Source organism: Taeniopygia guttata, chromosome 7, assembly GCF_048771995.1.
Source record: "Taeniopygia guttata chromosome 7, bTaeGut7.mat, whole genome shotgun sequence".
In the NCBI taxonomy this organism is placed as follows: domain Eukaryota; kingdom Metazoa; phylum Chordata; class Aves; order Passeriformes; family Estrildidae; genus Taeniopygia; species Taeniopygia guttata.
This window is the reverse complement of record NC_133032.1, coordinates 13147904-13159334: the sequence shown is the minus strand read 5'-3', so window position 1 is coordinate 13159334 and position 11431 is coordinate 13147904. Positions and strand designations below refer to the sequence as shown.

The 11431-nt window shown below is 37.8% G+C and overlaps 1 long non-coding RNA gene across 6 annotated transcripts in view; it reads right to left on the bottom strand.

Annotated features, from left to right (window-relative positions):
• Positions 1-4593: 4593 nt before the first annotated feature.
• Positions 4594-11431, bottom strand: part of LOC115495949 (uncharacterized) — a 62392-nt gene continuing 55554 nt past the window's right edge. For all 6 annotated transcript variants that reach the window (XR_012056963.1, XR_012056965.1, XR_012056966.1 and 3 more), the window contains one exon: positions 4594-11143. This is a non-coding gene — a long non-coding RNA (uncharacterized lncRNA). The remainder of the gene's footprint in view (positions 11144-11431) is intronic.

Below are 11431 nucleotides of genomic sequence, written 5' to 3'. Positions count from 1 at the left end.
ACATCTTGCTTCATTTAAGAGCTTGCATATGTATTCCTTATCCCTATAATCTAATCTAAGGTGCAAAACCTGGACTTGTGCCAGTGAACCCCTCTGTTAATATACTGCTGAACTACCAGAGTCCATCTGGAGTTACTGTTCTGCTTGATGTCACACGGCAGATCCTACCTGCATAGAAGATGAAAGGACATTCAAGGCACGTATCAAGGGATGACAGTTTTCTTTGTGATGAACCACAGAGTCACAGCTTGTTAAGTAAGACTGTGACAGTGATAAAAGACAAAGCCATCATTTTATAGCAGAATATGGCCTATCGGTACATGACAAGCCATACTATCTCTGCTCACACATGCTGACATCTCATAATGCATTCTCCCAAGAGCTGGACAGAAATAGTCCCTGAAGACAGCACCACTAGAGAGTAATAGCATACTGCTTATCTGGGAGCAAATGAATGGAAAAAACCTGAACTGTGCAATGTGTCCCTACTAAAATCACAGATACTTTCAGCTGAGCTTTCAGCTGGAAGTATTTTCTAATTTCATTAGAAGTTCAATTGCTTTCAAATAAAACAATAAGACAGTTATATTAATTGTCAACAATGTAGCCCCCTTTCACTATGATATTTTTTTAAATGTTGAAAGTAAATTTACAAAAAATCTGTTGGGAGACTTCCTTTTTGAGAGCTGTGCATCCATCCTGCGCATACAGTCTTGCACTCTACTTAACATTCCTCACACTCGACATCTTCCCAGCCTGTCCAAATATCACTAGCTGGTGCTTACAGGCTCCCAAGCTGCCCTGCAGGGTGAAAGCCCATGGGAATGTAGGTTATGGTGAGAGGCTAACAGCCAGACACCTCTCAGAGCAGGCAGCCTAGAGGGACAAGGAAGGGACACTGTCAGCAGAGGTGGCAGTAAGGAACTTGAGGCTGGTACCTTGCCGGAGGGAATTGGAAGACTTAGTGGCTTCCTGGGGAGAAAAAATTCCTGACAGAAACATCAAGAAGGAAAAGATTTAGCTTGAAAGAATAGGGAAATATGCAAAAGGCTACAAACTAGCAGGAGAATATAAGGCTCTTCTCTTGGTTTTAGCCCAAGCCTTTTGATAGCCCCCATGCAAAAGTCTTCATGCTGCATTGACATTGCTATTGGAAGCAATTGCAATCCACCCGAATGGAAAAAATTAATCTATCTGCTCTAGTGATTCCTATGAAACCTCTTTCTCCCTACGCTCCCACAAGGACACAGCAACTCTCCTGCAAGTGCAGCTCATGGGGAGGAGCAAGGAACAGCAGTGCAATAAAAACATAAAGTGATACTCACAGAGATAACCTTGTGTGACTGCAAAATTAGTGGTGATGTGAGGATGCAAGTGCTGTTTATCAGCAAGGAGCTGTCAGTGTGGTTAACAGGGGCTTTCAGGCTGAGCATTAATCACATGGGCTTAACTGAGAAGTTCTCCTGGTGCTGCTGTATATTTAAGATGCATTGGCTGCATTGGCTGGGGATTGTAAGTCTTCAAAAGTGCCAGTGAAAAGCTGCCTGCCACTCTCCTCTCAAGCTGCACAGTGCATAGACCTCCCCTTCCCACTGCACCTGCAGCCATCCCTTCACAGAAGCTGTCCATCTAGCACAGCCAAGAATCCTGTTCTCACTTGCCCTGTAATTCACTCATAAATACCTGCAAAATTCTCTGGTTAATCACCTGCAAAATTTCCCCCTGCGATACCTGTAAAATATTAGTCACAAAGGTGAAGTAGCCCATGTCTTGAGTGGTGCCTGCCACACTGATCAGCATTTACTGTTTGCTTGTGTCCTTCCCATCTGTTGACTAAATGGCTCTTATCTTCACACATAAATATTAAATTCTTTGGTATAGTTGTAATACAGTAAGCACATAAATAGCAGTAATGTTAACTACTGTATTTAATAGTAAGACTCTTGATGACCATTTATATTGCTATTATAGTTAACCCAGGATATCTGATTTGTGTCACAGCTTTTTTTATATAGATTGATTTTTTGTTTTCAGTAGTTGTTGACATGATCAAATAGATACATTTTAAATTTCCCCTCTTCTCTGTTCTGGACTTTTAAATCTATATAGGCACTCAGGTCTCAGTACCTTTATCTCCATTTCTATATCTAGAGTACCTTCCTCCCTTATCCTCCTTCCAGTCTCATTTTCATGTCTTCCTTTCATGGTGATTCTCACACCTGAAACTGTTCTCTCCCGCCGCTGATGCTGTTTTGCAGGAAGCCCTCCCTGATAGATGGAACAGAAAAACTGTATTGAAAGACAAAATACTTCAGAATTAAACCCTGAAAACATTTCAGGCACTACATCTGATATTTGACTGTCGCAGACTCATTAAGTACCAGGTTACAAGGGATCTTAAGGATAAACTGGTCCAATCTTTCTTGGCAAAAGCTTAGTCAAGACAAGATGACTCTGCCCTCTGTTCAGCTGAATCTTAGAAGCACCCAGTGTTGGGGAAGAATCAAAATTTGAGTAGTACAGAACATGCATACACGACCACAATGTGGTACATAGAACTGTCTTGATAACAGATTAGGAAGATCCCATAATACAGTGCTTTTGCAGAGGGAGTCTCCCCATCTGCTACGCCTCAACTAATAAATCCTGTGTCTCAGCTTCGTATGAGCTTGGACAGATTTTTTCCCTTTCCAGAGCAACCACCACTCACAACTTGTTTCCACTTCTTCACTGGTGCAGTACAGCCATAGTTAGTCTGAGGCAGATCTCCATCCTGTGTAGTCTTAGGTACGCATTTACCTGCCTAGAAAGGATATGCAATGTCATTTCTCTCCAAATTTTACTGTGGTCATGTGTTTGAAAGCTTTTAATCCTGAAGTGGTGTGATTATGTGACAGTTCCAATTTTCATTTGAAGAAAAACTCTTCAAAATTTAAAGAAGTATGTTCAAAAAAATCTGAATTCAAAAAGAGAGGAAATCACCTTTTCTTGTTTTTAACTTTTCCTGATTTTTCAGCTATTTTAACAATTTTGGAATATTCTGTTCTAGAGGATTTGTAATTGGAATTAGCTCTACTAAAACACTTCATTGACTTGAAGCAGACTGAATTTTAAATTTGTAAGCTCATGACAAAGATCACACTTTTTCACACATTCTGCCATATGCATAAATTTTAAAAAGTATATCAACATTAAATTCTCAAGAAATGTTATAGCTTCTGTTTTCTTCTAATCAAGCCATCACACAATTTTGAAATTGGAAAGGACAAGTTGTTTTATGAAGACAATCATCATTTCACCTGAAAAAAGACTATTTTTAGAAATTCATAAAGCATAGATAGCTTTTGCTAGAGTTTTTAAGCTTTATGCACACTGTGGTTCCAACAGGGACTACAAGTGCCAAAATGTCACAAAAAAAAGACTATTTCCTCAATACTTTCAGCTTAGTGAGAGACAGAAAGTGCTGGAAATTTTATAAAAAGAGAAGTCATATGAGAATTACCACTCAGCTTTTAGATCAAAAAGGCTGATTAAGCACTGGAGGTTTTGGGAAGATTTTCAAATAGAATTAATGCCATAAATAACCAGAACTTTGCTGATCAACTTGGCAAACTTATTGAATATTGTCTTACATGTGATCACTTTTAATATGCAGGTGGTCTTCATACAGATTTAGAAAGAGATAGCCTAAAGCCTAAACCTGCCTAAACCTGACCATTGCTGTTGGATAAATATGAAAACACAGAGAATGTGTTGATGACTGAACCCTGCTATTGTTCAGGTTAGCTCTTCATTGTTCATCTTATTAAGAAGTCCCTAGAATTACACAGGAGAGTGCCAACAATTTGAGATATTTTCCATGCAGGGCAGGAGCTCTAGGCTCTATCTGTAGCTCTTGAGGAGGCAGAGGCTGCCAGAGTGGTCAGGCTTCACTCTGTCTGCCATAGCACAGGACCCAGGCATCTGCATTCTAGGCCAGGTTGCAAAGAAGCAACCTGTAATACCAGAACACTTCCTCTACAGAGCCATGGGATGGAAGAAAAGCACGTACTAGAAGCAGTGGAGGATGAGGGTTAGATGTCAGATGACTAAAGTTTCCCAATTTTCTGTTGTTTCTCTCTACAAGTTGTTTTAGGTTCACTGATGTCTTGAAGCAGGAGCAATAATGAATGTCAGGAAGACTTTCTTCGTGTCTCAGGAACAACGACTGGAATATATTTGAGACATTTGGTCATTCCCTTACCTTGGCCCTGATCATATCTAAATATTCAAAAATGCACATGAGGGGGTTTTTATGCAGTAACTCTGACCAGAGTTTTTGGATTGCAATGCACAAGTTACTCATGTAAGACATGCAATGCACAGTGAATATGAGATAACCTCCTCCTTGTCAAAGATAAGGTGTGAACTTACTGATGCTTTTCGGAAGTGGAGTAAATTACTTCACACATTGCTAGCTAAGAGAATTTGCAAAAGGAGCTAGTGTGGAGTAGTTTATGAGCTTGAATTCACACTTAAATTTTTTTTCTTTATGGTAACTTTTAATGGAGAGAAGCATTCAGTCATCTTAATTCTGAGAGTCTTAGTTCAAAAAGTGACCAGAGTTTTAAAAAAATGCAATGTAATATTCTTGTGTTTTCTGAAATGTCACTTCTCCATAAGCTGAATTACACACTTTTCAGTTTGTTCTGATTTCAAGGGTAATGGTATGAGATGTTTTCCTTGAAAAATACATATAGTGTTAACATGGGCTGTTGAAATATGTTACAGACAGATGAAGAAGAAATTCTAGGAAATTAGTATACTAATTAGCATATCAATAGTACTGAAGGTCTTATGTAACTTCTTATAGTTTAGGTCTGGCATCTTGCCTTGCTCAGTAAGTTCAAAACCAAGGGAATCCTGCCTCTTGTAAAGCTAGAAGTTCTGAATCCAGACCTCTTTGGCACATGAGCAAGAACGCAGCAAGAGAAGCACTTCCCACCAAATCTTGCTGTCATTCCAGATGCACAAAGACTTTTAAAAGCAAGAATCTTGCTCAGGGCTTTATGCAGTCTGGTTTTGACACTCTCTAAGGATGGTGACTGCACAAAATCATCTGCAAAGAAGCAGGCTTTTAGCCTGATTTTTAATTGTTTTGTTTAAATTTACACTTCATTTAAAATGCTCATGGAGGTGGAGTGCTAGAGCACTTGTCAACCTTTTTGAAATGTGCTGAATCACAGGAAAAGTGAGGATGCTTACTTACAGAAGATGTCCTGGGTTAGAAAACTTGAGTAATATTAAACTAAGTGAAACCAGATTCCTTCAGAGTCCTCACAGGATCAACATCATCACTTTCCACAGGGTCCTAATACAAAGCATTTTATGCAAAATTCTAGGAATTTCAAGCTAGTAATAACCTATCTGTAAAAACTAATTTCTGTGACCCCAGACTCTGGTTAAAGATAAGAGGTCAGTCAATTGGATGGAGTTCAGTCACCATAAGCAGAAAATGAGAAATTAGAAAACCAGTAAAAAATAATACCTTGAATTTGCTTCTTTCAATTTCAGTGCTCTATTAGACTGCTTTAGGAATTAGTTCATATAAGTATCCCATACAGCACAATTTTAGGTGCTTAACTGAATATTGATCAACCAGTATTCTTCTGAAAAAAACATTCTTTACAAGTTCAGCTTTGTTACTTGATACCTGATTTTCCACAGTGCTGAGCACCTGCAGCTCCCAGTGGCTTCATTTTCACAGTACCCACAGTTACCCAGGAAATCAGTTCAGATCACGCTTGTACTCACATGGAACAGCCTCAGTTTTCAGTGGAAAACTGTACATTTTGAAGACTAGGGCATTTTTTTATTTTGCTACACCTTCAGCTAAGAAGTGTCTATTTTTCCACAGCAGATGCTGGAGCCCTGTCCTTTTAAGCTGCCAACATCCCAGATTCTGTTTCCAAGCTCATCTATTTAAAGAGTGAGGATTGTCATGCTGGAAAGTACCTTAAAAATAGGGGCCTGGTACAGGGCCTAGACCCAGCTCCCTACTTATTCCATTCTGTATGCCAATAGCAAGGAAAAATAAATTATGAACAGATGCTTGCTTCCACCCTGCTCTGGATTCTGGCCAGACAGACTGTCTGAAAAGGTGTAATAGAAGCAGCTGCTTTCTAAAGGTACAGATATTTGTTCACAGGAACAAGAGAACTGAGATGAAAAAGGTAAAAGAATTAGGACTCTGAAAAGTACAATTTCTTAGAGCTGCCAACAAGGTGACACAGCTTTCCGCCTCTCCATATGCAGAGGCACCTTCTATAAATCCATACTTGTGCTACATAATCTGAGGCACTTGGACAAGTCAAGTTAATGCAGAGTTCCTTGTTTCAGTGACTCTGCAGAGCACAACTGGAGATTAGGAAAATAATTATTCACTGCAAAAAAGAGTGCATAAGACATTAATTGAGATTATAAAAAGCTAACTACATCTGGGGCTAAAAAATTGTGCTAACCCAAATTCTCATTAATAGCATCCAATTACTGTCTGTGGTTATGTAACTGTTCATCCCACTATGTGGCCACTTACTGCTGGGGTCTGTTGCTGCTCAGCATAAATTGCACAGAGCACAGTGTGTAAAGGCATTAATGGCATTTACTTTGCATTTTGCAGTACTAGGATAAACAAAAATATATCCTGAAACAAAATTGCAAGTTGCAGGGAGAGGTCATTCCAAACAGATTTTAAAAATTCTTTATTTTTTTAAAATTATTTCAGTTGCAGAGGGGTTGGGAATTTTGGTTGGTTGGTTTGGGGTTTTTGTAGCAAAAACATATGATCGTTATGGGGTATAAAAGAAAGTAAATGTTTTCTCTTTCAAATATGTAGTAAAAACTAGTACACTATCACATAAAACAAACCATTAATTTTAGAGGGTTTATTCCCCTGAATGCTATACTAATATTTTAGATCTCAAAGTGCACATCATTAGAATAGGGGAACTTTTACTGAGCAGTCTGCATTTGGCACTGACCAAATAAAATGTCAATGAGCCTCTACTGATAAGAACAAGCAGAGATAAAGTGGACAGAAAGATCTGTGAGTCAGTAAATACTGCAAACAACAATCATAGCAGGTCAGGCAATTATCACAAGAAGAAAAAACACTGATAAGTCCAGCAAATAAAATGTGATCCCCTCATAAACCACGAGCATCAGTGAGAGTGACAGCAGCCTAAGCTGGGGTTCACAGGACATTAACCTTTCTGAATGGAGGGCTGACTATTGCTTTGGAACCAAATCCAACAACCAATCTGTTTGTACAGCAAATTATCTATTTCCTTTGTAGAAGGGAAAACATTGTTTGAGTAGTAAAGCTGCTGTGAGAACCAAGGAAACAAAATCAATGAGCCAAAACATGAGGGAACTGTTGCAAACTGAAACAATGAACAAAAGAGTTATGAAAGATAAAAGCCAAAGACTGAAGCAGCAGACGAAAAAAAAAAAAAGAATAGGCTGTAATGATTTCTGAGAGGATGGGTTTTCATTTTAATGGCAAAATTTCATTGACCTCTGCTGAAGTCAGATCAGGATTCTTAAGATGAGAACAAAAATGGCTGAGAAAGGACAAAAAGCAGAACAAGTAGTGAAAGGATTCAGTGTTAAAAAATATCCAACTAATTCTAATTCTTCCCCCATTATGAGCATAATTTCTGCCTCTGTTGGAATGGAAATTTCCATTTTCTGCTATCTACTAAAAAATAATAATTTAAGAAGAAGTCACCACAGGGTTTTTTTGCCCTAAAGAACAAAACCTTCAACAACTTATTCACACAATAATAAGATTTCTTAATCTTCAGCATATTATCTGGGGTCTGAAAGTACACAGCTGATCCTCAGCTCCTTCAGAAGGGCCTGCAAAATTCCCTTTCTAGAATGTAGTGCATAAGGTATTCCTAAGGAAATAGACATTATACTATAATGGTGGTATCTCCTGGTATTGAGCTTAACTTCTGAAATTTCCTACATATGGAAAAAAACGCCTCCTGCTTTTTATAAATGAGCATATATCATGAGTTACAATATGAGTTGACAGATATAATCGTGAACTGATGGATTATTTATTTCAAATTAATTAATTATTTCAAACTTCCTTCTGGAAATAACCCTATTTTATTCAAGATTTTTTCAAGATTTTTTTTTTTTAACTAGCCCTGACAAGTTTTCTGGGATAAAAGCAGTATTGAAAAATCAGAATTCAGCCTTGTAAGTTAGCTAATATTCTGCTCTATCCAGCAGAGCCCCAATGCATAAGTCTAACATCAGATATTCAATACATTTCTTTCAAAACTCATGTTAGCTTAACAAGGATCTATGTTGCAAGCCATATTAATCATGTATTTGCAAACAACAGCTTTTATCAACATTGATTATTTTCTTGATAGAATTACAAAATCAATAGGCAAAAGTTAGACAGTAGATGCAATATATTTAAATTTATAATGTATTTATAATTAAATTTTAAAATTAAACTTGAAAGTGGCTTACATTAAAGCATTTTGACAGATTAAAATCATAACTGAGGGGTATCAATATGTGTAAAATACATGAGAATAGTATAAGAGGCTAGCTAGAAAGAGGAATCATTAATAGTAAAACAATTATGGTGAAATTAAAAAACTGTAAAGATCATAGCTGCAAGAAAAACATTTTCATATATATTTATATATATATACATACATAAGAAAAGGGAGAAATCCTTGAGGACAGATATTTGTGACAAAACTGAATAACAATTCAAATATAAATATTTAGTGTGATATAAGGACAAATTAAATGGGTGCATGTTGCTCAATTTCTTAAGCAATGTTGAAACTCAATACTAGATAGATGTACAGAGTACAAAACAAGAACTGCCCCAGGAAAAGATCTATACCATGACCAAAGGCTCAAAAAGAAATAACAAATGTGTAACTAAAATGTTCAGGGAAAGAAATAAATTCAGAGCAGAAATTAAAAAGAAAATAACGAGACTGTTTCTCATATTAATTTCCCCCAAGCCTTACAGATAACTTCTAAAAATCTAAGATATTTCCAGAGGAAAAGTAAAATAAGTATGGGTACGGAGAAAGACTAATGTGAGTGCAGAGACCGAGCACATGGGTACCAAATACACATTTAGAATACCTGAAACTAATAATGAACCTCCAAATCCAATATTGCATCCCTTAACTTCTGCACTTAATCAGGTCAGGAAGATTTGTAGATGCTTCATCTGGAACACTGCAGGCTACAGCATGGCAGGGCCTCTGTGGCCAGAGACCCTGGCACTCCTGCATGGGGGCAGCACAGGTGCAACCAAAGGTTTTCTCCTCTTTCTCAAAAATGCACCTAAAGGCATGAATAGTGGTGAAAGCACTTTCCTTTGAGACAGAGTCTGTGTGTTTAATGCTTTCTGAGGAAGAAATTGAACTCTGATCCTAATTTAGGAGCTGGTGAACTCTAGAATATGATAGAAAAGGTGAGCAGCATTGTCATTTTCTCCATTAACTTAAAGAAAGGGAGATTGCAGAAAAATGCAGCATGTTTCTGCAGATATGCTTTTGGCACATTGCAAAGAAACTTCTTAGGTTAAGTCTCAGAGTCAATTAAGTGAAGGAATGTCTGCTTCTGGGGTTCCAGTCATATTTAGAAGGAAAATAAGTAATAAGATGGCTACATAGACATCATCTGCTCTGAGCATCTACAGAAGCACCAGCCTATATTCTTAGGGATTTCAAGGCAGAACAGGGAGCTCCTCATTGAATTTAGGCTCCACAAATGTTAAATAGTGACTGAATTGATAATTTGTATCTACTCAGCTGTTGTCTTAGGTGCCTAAATCCTTTCCTGGAACTGGACCAGGAGAGAGCAGAGCATTGTGCTGTTAAGTGCTCTGCTTTTACAGAAAATCAATGCCAATCTACCATATTTTCATTTAGAAGATCCTCCCCCAGTATTTGTATAGCTTGCCATTATACAACTAATTGGACACATTATAAATGCTTAAAGATATTGAAGGGCCTTAACAAGGAGGAAAACACAGTTATTTAGTTTAGTAGAAGAGTACGAAAGTCAGAAGAAAATTCATGTATGTAGGAAATATTGAGAATTTATTGTATCCAGATGAGGAATTACTATGGACTTATAAAAATGGCAGAAACTTTACCATTTCTATTATTTAAAAAGGGAATAAACATATCACTAATAAGTAGAAGGAACATGATATTGCTAAGCAGCTGATGTTGTGTATCATCTCTTCCTCTTAATGATGTGACCTGATGGAATCAGCTCTCTTTTCCATTTTGAATATGTGATTTTGAAGCAATTAGTGATTATCAGAGAAACCTGTGGGAACATGACCTGTCATGGGGCTGCTATTTTCTTGCCAGCTACTTCAGAATTATCAGGTTTTACTCATTTGATCCAGGATGGTAAATCCCTGCCTGGGACTTTCTGAAGATAATATTTTTCTCAGAAGCAAATAAAGTAATGAACATAGAACTAGGTGAGGTAACACTTTTCATAAAAGTGATAAAGCCACAAAATCAATAGCACAAGTACTTTAAAAGGGAACATCCATTATCCTCTGTTAAGATCCAAGGGAGACGAAATGTTGATCTCCACTGTTCTTCAGATATGTTTCTCCACACTTTGGGAACATTTTACAATACATAAGGTTGACCAACAAGAACTAAACTCTGAGCACTGATCATTGCTCAGAAGGTAAGGATCAGAGCCACACATCATGAAAAGCAAATCACTGAAGTCTGATCCACTATGGAATCTCATTTTCCTTATTTCTCTGTAAGATGATTGGGTTGGCCCCAAAAGCCAACCATATTCTGGGCAGCATCCAAAGCAGCATGAGCAGTAGGACAAGGGAAGTGATTCTGCACCTCTAATCTGCTCTGGTGAGACCCCACCTGTATCACTGCACCCAGCTCTGGGGTCCCCAACAAAAGGACACAGAACTGTCAAGCAAATCCAGAGGAGGTCATGATGATGAGCAGGGCTCTAGAACATCTCTCCTGTGAAGACAGACTGAGAGAGTTGGGATTTTTCAGCCTGGAGAAGGCTCTGGGTAGAACTTATTCATCTTCCAATACCTGAAGGCAGCCTAGAAGAAAGATGGAGAGGGACTTTTGTCAAGGACATGTGGTAATAGGACAAGGGACAATGAGTTTAATCTGAAGGAGGGTAAGTTTTGGTTAGACATTGTGAAGGAACATCATGGAGATAAATAGTCTTTTCTTCAGGGTAACTTCTCTGGTTAAGGGACTTATCCACTGGCCAGTTTGTCCAGCAAAGCACACAACTTTTCAAAAAATATATTCAGTATATAATTTTAATATATTTCCGTACAAATAGTAAAAAAAAAAAAAACAACAACAAAAAAAAAAAAAAC